Source organism: Quercus robur, chromosome 4 (genome assembly GCF_932294415.1).
Source record: "Quercus robur chromosome 4, dhQueRobu3.1, whole genome shotgun sequence".
NCBI classification, from domain to species: Eukaryota; Viridiplantae; Streptophyta; class Magnoliopsida; order Fagales; family Fagaceae; genus Quercus; species Quercus robur.
Window position 1 is genome coordinate 7911347 of NC_065537.1, and position 9971 is coordinate 7921317.

At 31.2% G+C, this 9971-nt stretch overlaps 1 long non-coding RNA gene across 1 annotated transcript; it reads left to right on the forward strand.

Annotated features, from left to right (window-relative positions):
• Positions 1–490: 490 nt before the first annotated feature.
• LOC126720493 (uncharacterized) lies at positions 491–3161 on the forward strand. Its single transcript, XR_007653456.1, has 2 exons — positions 491–1395; positions 2792–3161. It is a non-coding gene; the product is annotated as an uncharacterized LOC126720493 (long non-coding RNA).
• The last annotated feature ends 6810 nt before the right edge of the window (positions 3162–9971 follow it).

A 9971-nucleotide genomic window follows, 5' to 3' on the forward strand; every position in this document is an offset into this window, starting at 1 on the left:
AGTCCATTGTATCTAAATGGCATTAAAACATACATAGATACAATTATATATATAATGGCACTATCCAAAAACATTATAAAAAGCTCATTTTTAGGGTTTAGGGTTTTGTCAATTGAGTTTGAGTTGTACATTATAAAGCTCAAAACAAATATGGATTTTATTTAAAAAATGAATTGAGTCACGAGTTAGTCGGGTTGACCTGACTTGGTCCGAAAAAAGGGTTGAGTCACTATTGTTTTTATTTCAGGTCAAAAATTCAGATTTAAGTCATATATTTTTCTTTGGGTTTGGGTGTAGTTATCAAATCCGGACGCCTAAACTACATGATCTAAATCCTAGATAATTAACCCACTCAGTTAAACAAATTTTAACTGAGTGTGGGAGAGGGTTATTATTAATAACAATATGTTAGGCCAAAATAAGTCTGATTGTCAATGACTTTCCTTTAGTTTTGACGTATTCTTATAGATTAAAAAAAAAATGTTGCAGAAGAAAAGTTTTCCACGAAAAAGGTAAGCGTGAAGAAGAAGCTCTCTAGGGGTATTTTAGGTTCTTTAAGTAGTGGAGACTGAAAAAAAAGAGTTATAATGTTTAATGCAAAACAATACTACTAAAGATAAGGCCACATATGTTTCTAGAAAGAGAAAGAAAGAAAGAAGAAGAAATCCATGGGAAGAGAGAGAGAGAGAGAGAGAGAGAGAGAGAGAAAGGTCGGCGAAGTTGGTAATGGATAATTGTGATACCCTTACTGTAGCTGAGAACCCCTACCAAACAACGGGGATCCAATTATCAACTATAAAAGCAAGCCTTATGGTTATGGCAAGTAACACCCACAGCTCCAAAATCCAAATATTTCACCATGTTAACTGCCTTGTTCATGTTCTTTACCATCCTCAACATTTACATCCCACCACCACCACCACCACCACCACCGGTGCCACTTTTCTGGCCAGATCCAACCCTCTGTCCACCTTCACCTCCACCTCTACCACCACCGCCGCCACCGCTAGTGTTTCCTCCACTCCCACCTTTCCGCCCATTGCCCCCTTTCACACCACCACCACCACCACCCCCCCAACCTCTGTCACCACCAAACACCACACCACCACCAAGTAAATCATCACCAGCGCTGTACGTGCCGTTGGGTATCTTATCTCTAACAATCGGCCTCGCAGTGGTCTTTGCCATTGCTCACTACACCCGGCCTGGCAGAGAGGAGGAGAATCCGGAGAGGACAACTGAGCCGCAGAACACAAACGGAGGGGTACCGGAGCCTCACGAATTGGGCGGTGTGACTGTGACGAATGTGCCTACTCGGCTTGCGAGGCTGCCGGATCCGATCGGGAGTCCTGCTCTTGCGTTGAGGGTGGCGGTGTAATAGTAGTGAAGTGAAAGGTAATTTCTTTTTCTTTTCTTTAATTTTTTATTTAAATGTTTGTTTTGGGTTGGATTAACATAGATCAAAATGGGATCGGGTTGTGTAGTTGATAAATTTGTTGGCAAATCATAGAATCTGATTCAGCCTGCGTTTGTATTTGGGTGGTCTTCTTGTTGGTTATAATGGGTATGTATGTTTGTACTTAGCACACGCTCTGTTTTGCTATTTTAGCAAAGGGTATTTGCTGGTTCTGAGAAAGGAAAGAAAAAGTAAAGAGATAAGGAAAACAATCTAATTTTGAGCTAATAGTTAGTAGTACTTGTTAGTTGATACGGACAATGTCGATATCCTTTTTAGTTTTTAGTTGTTTTTTTGTGCATCTCTGTTAAACCATTCTGTCTGAATGATTTTTGGGGTCCACTATAAAAACACTGGCAATTAGAACCCCACAGAGCTTCCCGCAATCAGCTTGTGCTTTTATTTGTGCTTTTATCTCTTTTTTTTTTTCACCTTGCATTTAATCATAACTTAACACCATTTTTGTTATTGATATTTCTATAAGCCTAGCTAAGAGTGATTATTATACTAATAGCTTCTTTGGATGGAGGGAGAGTAGAGGGGAGTAGAGTAGAGAGAGGGAGAGGGAGAGTAAGTTAAATTACTTGTTTGAATGTTTTTTAAGGGAGGAAGGGGAGGAATTTGGAGGGGTTCTAACTCATCTTTTTTAATTTCTTCAAATTGGAGAGATTTAGAGAGAGAGTATATCATAGAAATGCTTAACCAAATAAATTACCAAATTTTTCCTTACCATATTAACAAAATTACAAATTATGAAAATACTAATTATTCTCCTCTCCTTTACTTAATTTTAAAAAAATCCAAACAAGGTGGAGGATAATCATTCCTCTCTACTCTCCTCCCCTCTAAACTTCCAAACATAGCATAAAAGACTTTACATTGCATTGAATTATATCTCAAACTAGTAAACACCATTAATAGTAGGAGAACTCCAAGATTAGGAATTCATATATATGTGTGTGTGCACGGGGGCTTGTGTTTACCTTTTGAGCTAGAAACAGAAAAGAAAAATTGAGTTGAGAGCTAGCTGTGAATAAAAGTTGGAAGTTCTTTTGTTATTTAACAATAGGGAATAGTATTGAAAACTTGCCATTGGATATCTATTTGACTTATTCTCAGTTTGGACCTCCATTTTTGTTGATTTTTGGTTTCCTTCTGGTGGATGTTACATGATAAAATGCTCGAACTACATGATAATCAAACATGAACAATTTGGTTCTTTTTGGTTGGTAAAATGCAATCACATGTCCATTGTAGTTTATTACTCTTGGTATTTGTTTTCAGGAGAATGTGCAGTTGCTTCTAATACTCCATTATTTTGGTTTTGTTACATAGATGGATGACAAAAAATCAAGAGCAGCAGCGCAGTTTCATCCATCCTTACTTCGGGGGCATACAATATTGGATTTTAGTAGTACTATTATATTCTACTATCATGGGCACGTTTTATGAAGATTATGTATTAAAATATGGATGGTAGTAGTATGTGGTAGCAGTTTTCCCTGAAAATGCAGTCTACCAAGATGGGAATTGGAATGTTGGAATTTCAGTTGTGTAACTGACAATCCCTAATGTCATTTAAGTTTTTTCCCCATGTTTATTTAATTATCATGTGTGAGTGTTTGAGGCATAACTGGGATTCTGGAAATCATAAATGGGTTTATTAATGATAGCAGTGGAATTTGAACTGTGTTGTTTATGAGAAGGTATCTCAATGCCCTTTGTCTCACTGACATGACGGGCCTCATAGGTATAGGGCCCACTTGCTAGTGAGACCAGGGTCTCATGCGCTTGCACATACAAAACTTTTGCGCTGTTCATTCCCAACTAGTACAAGCAGGATGAAACACTATTTCAACTTAATTTTGCATTCACTAGTTTGTTTCTTTGCTCTTTTTTTTTTCTGATTGGTTTTCTTTGCTCTTGTTTTCACGTGCCACTATAGATGAAGATGTGTTTACTTTTATAATTTGCTCCAACATAAACAGCAACAAGCTTGACCGCTTGAGTGCTGATAGCCGAAAAAAAAAATAGAAACCCAATAATGGGCTGTTGTGGAGCCCAAACAAATGTTGAGCATTTATTGCTATTACTTATTAGACCAATATATTTTAGTCTCTTCACTTTTATTTGCCAAATTAGTTTATGGCATTTAGTTTTTGTCACTTTAATCCCTTTGTTAAAAATAGAGATTATAGTCTTTCTGTTAATTTCAGTTAAATTAATACTATTAACCATCTTAAATGGCATTGTTTTAAACTAATTTCTCACTTTAAAAAGAAACCCTGATTTTCTTTTCTTAGTCGCTACCCGATTTGTCCAATATCACCTATAAATTTTCGGTTAAGTTCCCCCACATTGACGCTGATTCCCTTGTAATCCTTTAACGAGATCCAGGTGGTGGGCTTCAACTTTGAAAAGTTCCAAAATTGGTGGCTGTAAAACCCAATTAAGATACTCTAAACATCAACAACTTAGATCTTTTTCGGATAATTGTCGGTTTTTTTTTTTAATAGAAATTCTATTAAAATCAGTGATGTGGACGACTTTAAGTTTAATTATAAAGGCTTGACGCCCAAGATTCCCAACTGTACCCCACCATATGGACCCCTTTTAAAAAATAAAAAACAATAGATTTTCAACTTTTCATTTTCATTTTTTACTCTATGGTGATTTTTATCATTTCACTATGACTTTTATTACTTTTTTGTGCAAGGAAATTTAAATTTCAAATCTTTTATTCAATGACAAGAAATATTATTTGTGAGCTGATTGAAACTTACTTCTATATTATTTGCTTTGTGAGGACTAAGGCATACTTTGATATAAATGAAAAACTTTGAGAAATTCCCAGCTTCCAAGTTTGATTAGCTAATAATTTGTAATTAAAAAATCCATGAGGGCCAGGACTATTCTTTATTCATTGTCAACGTCTAAATTTGTACAAGACAAACTTCCAAATAGATAAAAATAAATATTAACTTCCGATAATATATCAATAAAACTAATCCTAATACAAACTAGACTAAGTAATTCTAAACCAAGCAAATTTATTTGTGTATATATATATATATATATATTTATATTTATATCATTATTTATCCAAAACTAATTAAAATAAATTAAGCACATGACATTCCTACCCTCCAAAAAATACCATTGTCTCAAGGTATTTCTTTCTTCTTCCTCTCCTCCTCTTCCACTAGGTACTTCTTTGTAATTTCATAAATGTCGGGCTTATGAATTTGTTTTGCCTTTTCTCAAAATTTTCAAGCTTTTTACTTTTGAATGACATACATTTAAGATTTAGCTTTCACAAGCGAATGATATTATAGAGATATAAAGAATATGATAAAGAATTGCACGAACTTGCCATCCTTGCCAATAATTTTGTGCTCCCTCAATTGCCCTTGGCATTCCCTAATTTCCTGTTTTGATACCTTGTAGTTTGTACTAATTCACAGACTAAGAGACACTATTCCTGTTTCTGAGTATCATACATTAATGCAAATGTATTTGTACTAAAGTAACTAAACCATAATGATTCGATGATTGGAGCAATTTCCAAGTTACAACACTTCAAACTACAAAGAAAAAGTTGACATATTCAACATAAGAAGTAAAAGAAACCCAAATTTATGTTGACATCATTTTCAATACCTATATATTCATTCCTTTATTGACTATCTCTAGTGAGTAGTTACTTTTTCTAGCTAGTCCTTGATTCTAATTTTTTTTTTTTTTGCTGAATTAGTCCTTGATTCTATTTTACCTTCAAAATTCGTGGTCATTGCATAAACTTTTACAGATGGCCCCCAAGGTCGAGTTGTTTATGAGCTGTTATATATTTTCTAAGAGAGTAGAGGGCCAACAAACTAGTATGTTTAGTACTACTTTTGAAAATCTATCCAAAAAAAAAACTTTTGAAAATCAATAAAGTTATACCTTTTATATTACAATATATATATATATATATTTATATATATGACTTGTCTTTCTATTTGGTTAATGGGGTGTTTGGTATATGATTTCAAACAATAATTTTCAATTTTTAAATAACATTACATGTATTTTTATACACTTTTTCACTCATAGATATTTTTACACATATTTTTAAATAACAATTTTTAATATTTAAGTGCATGCACCAATCACCATAGCTCTCTCTAGTCCAACGTGGTTTAAAGTAAAAGCAGCATCAGCATGAATCTAATCCAACTTTAATCTTTTCTCTCATCTCATTCTCATTCTCATTCTCATTCTCATTCTCATATCTTTACGGCGTGTGAGACACACAGATGTGCGGTCCCAGATAACTAGTCACCAATATATGAAGAATACGTGTCACGTATACATTAACTTGTGGGCCCTGTCAAGTTGCAACCAGAATCTACGCCAGCACACACTCGAACACTTTTTTTTTTTTTTTTTTGGTGTAAAGGATAATGCATTAACAAAACCTAACTGCCATTACGAAAATACACAGTACCACACTCGAACACTCAAACTTGCCAATTACTTATATATATATTTTTAAAAAAATTCTATGGGAATTGAATACCACTACACTTGTGCAATTAGCAGTTTCATGTCATTGGCTTTTACCAGTCTTCCAGAAATGATGACGTGTCCGAGTGGGTTCTAGAAATGGTGGCGGTGTTGACTTTGACCGAATTTAAGCCGTCGGATTATTGATGTAGCTAGAGATGGTGTTGATTTCATTTCATTGCATTTCGCAAGAAGTATAAATCTTCTCTTCTCTTCTTCTTTTTTATTTATTATTTTTTTAATAATAAAAACAAAACAAAAAAATCTTCAATTCAATTAAAAAAAATCTCATACATTTTATATTTACATCCTTTATCTCATAATGTATAGATCTCATATAATAAATTAGATAGTTCTCCATTGGACACTTTTTTTTTTTTTTTTTTTGGATATTGATCTTTGGGTATAGGGTTTAGATGAGAAGGGTCACGAGTGATTGATTTGAAGGGCCAAATTGATGAAATCATTGAGTTCAGAGAGGGGAAACCACCATATTATACACAATTTGAATCCTTTTTCTAAAATTGTTGAGAGTGTGAAAAAAAAGAAAGAAGGAGAAGCAAAGCAAATAGCCACATTTAAAGAAGTACAATGACTAAGATAATTTTGTAAACATGTATCCATTGTAATATAATACATGTATGACTTATAATTTTTTTGATATTTTAATTCTTAGTAAACATTGTAAACATGTATCCATTGTAATATAATATATCGTTATAGCAAAAATTAAAAGAGTAATTACACGTAAAATCACTTTATAAACAAGTTAGTAATTTATTGATATTTTAATTCTTAGTAACCATTTGACACAATTAAAAAAAAAAACATATAAATATCATTTGTATCAAAATTTTGAAGAAAAACTAACCACATAAATTATATTGATAAAAAAACAAAAAAGGCAAATGTGTTTTTGCTTGAATATCTTTACTCTATTGTCTATAGTATCTTATTTCTCTGTTTGTCTTCAATTTTCTATTGTGATTAAAAATAGATTTTTTATTTTTTGAAAATAAAATAAACTAAAGGATGAAAATGTTAAAAGTTTTTTTTTTTTTTTTTTTTTTTTTTTTTTTTTTTTTACTTTATTGAGAGGATGGCTAACGTTAGGCTAAACCATCAATATTTGTTTTTAAAACCTATTTGGACTAACTGATTTAGGAAGGAAAAATTAAAAATTTATTATAAAATTAAAAACTATTTAAGTTTGGGAACAAAAGAAAGAGACGGCACAGGTTTGGTGTACGTGCAGGATGCAAGGAGGTATTTGTGATATGAAAAAAAATTTAAAATATTTATTATTAACAAAATTAAATTTAGAAAGGGTGGTGATTTGTCGCACAAGGTTTCTCTTTAAATTAGTTTGGAGAAAGATTTTTTAAACTTCTCTTATATTATTTTATTTGATACAAATTTTGAAAATCTAACCATTGGATTGCATATTTTTTATGTTCTTAACATACATGTCAAATTTTGTTCAAATTGGGATGTTATTTACCCTTCGATCAATAAACTTATTTTTTATGCATAATTTTTTACCACAAAAACTTGAAATTTAAACATGTCATTGATGGCATAACTATTGATCTTTAATTTTTCTGAATATTTTCAAGCATGGAACATACAATTATTTTTTAGTTGAAAATTAACTGTGATTGTCCAATTAATTATTAATACACGATTAGTTGAAAATTGTTGACGAACAAAACGAAGTTATCAGACAGTCACCAACAACCACATTCACCCTTAAAAGAACCATTTCTACCTATCTCAATAAATTAGAACATAAAAAGTATTTCAAGAAATAAATCCTATAATAATAAACTGAAGCTATCAATTTGACAATTAACTAGGATTTCCCATTTAGTTTAAAGTCCTCATCTAAAGACCAACATTAAAAAGGATTACAAACAAAATATAATTTGATTATAAAAAACAATCAAAAATTAAATATAAACCAGTCATAGATTGTAATTCAATGAAAGTGATGTATAGTCAATCCAAGGAATTGGCTTATTGATTCCTAAAGTCTCATAATATCTATGAAATCCCTCCATGTAATAACCTGGTGCATGTGGGATAAGGGGACAGCATTCGCAAGAGAATAGTTAAATACTCGATGAGATCTAGATACCCTCTTTTGTGTAAAAAAGAAAAAGAAAAAAAAAAAAGAAGAAGTTATGCACAATTATGGGCTTGTGGTTGATCCGAGTTTGTATTTATTTGATATGGAGTTTTTTTTTTTTTTTTTTTTTAATGATATTTGAAGAGAGTAAAAAATAACATTTAATTTTTAAATGGAATAGAAATATAGTGTTTGAGGTTGATTTATTTATTTTGTTTTTTTTTTCCAAAAAAAAAAGGTTGATTCACTTGTTTGTAAATAGTAAAAAGAAAAGTTAATTGATATCTTAAGAATAATTATTTAACAAAAAATTTTAGGATTTTTTATGGGAAAAAAATGTTAATTGAGTTTTTTAACCAATGAAATTAATTACTTTCTCATTTTTCCACGAAATATTTTTAAAAATAATTTCTAAACCAATATCTTTAAGGTATTCTTTAACATTTCCCTTAAATTAACTAGAATAACAAAATCTAAGGTTTTCCGATTAGATTAGCTAAATTTTTGAATGATACAATAATAAAAGCAAACAAATAAATAGCCTATAGACCAATAATAAACATCCCAAAATTTTCAAAATGTACTTGTCTCTTTTTGAATGATACAATAATATGTTCCAAAAAAAAAAAAAAATGATACAATAATAAAAGCAAACAAATAAATAGCCTATAGACCAATAATAAACATCCCAAAATTTTCAATGTACATGCCTCTTTTTGAATGATACAATAATAAAAGCAAACAAATAAAGAATATTTTTGTTTATGAGCAACATATTATGGACAATTTTCAAATACACTTATAGAGAAGTGCCACTAGCTGAACATGTGATTTGTAATCTGTTTTCTTTTAAATAAAATTCCTCTTTGCATCCAAAAAAAAAAAAACACATAATCATCATCTATAAATACTTTATTACCAAAGACGATTGAGCTGTAGTTTACTTCTTTATGTTTTAACCTCCACACTTTTACACATCATTGTTATTTTTTAATTAAATTTAATTTTTTCTTAATTTCTTTACTTCCCACTGGATCACTACCTCTCTCCTTGATGGTGATTAAAGAAGCCAACTATGTTGGCTTAAATAACTTCCAAGAACATCGAAACTCATTCATTACTGTCAGTTTGTCACAACTAAGATGGTCCACTATATCTAAAATTATGTGAAATCCAAGGTGGGGCAATCCACAAATGGACAAAGTGTATGACAACAGTTCTCATGGTTTTGGTTGGCTGCTCTTTGGATGGGTTCATGATGAGAGAGACAGAGTTTGGAAGGACATATAAGGCTTCTTCTTTTAACATTATAAAACAATTCCACCCCTCTTCTTCCTTACACATGTGATATGATTATGTTCTACATACATATAATTATTTGTCTCTTTAAATTTTTACATGTATATTTCACTTTACGCTCTACATCCAAACTCCAAAGGAAAGTTAGGAAAACATTCAATACAATTAGAAATTTGGGAACATGCACATTATGTATTTGACAAAATATCTCACTCTTCTATCGGTTTAAATTAACTTCATGATTTGTGCCAAATCTTGATAAGTTTGTTTGTTTTATTTTATTTTATTTTTTTACGCCTCTTGGTTTGAGTAGACCTTGATGGTCTCATTTTTTCTAATGTGCATTTAGGCATACCATCATTGGCAATTTAGTACATTAAAACTTTGCATAATCAAAACCCAATTTGCAACATTACAATATTTAATAGTCTTCCTAAATAGAAATATGTTATAATTATTTTTAATAGATGTGTATAACTAATTACATACAAGTTTAAATTTGCAATGATTGAGATCATCTATATAGCATAATCAACAACT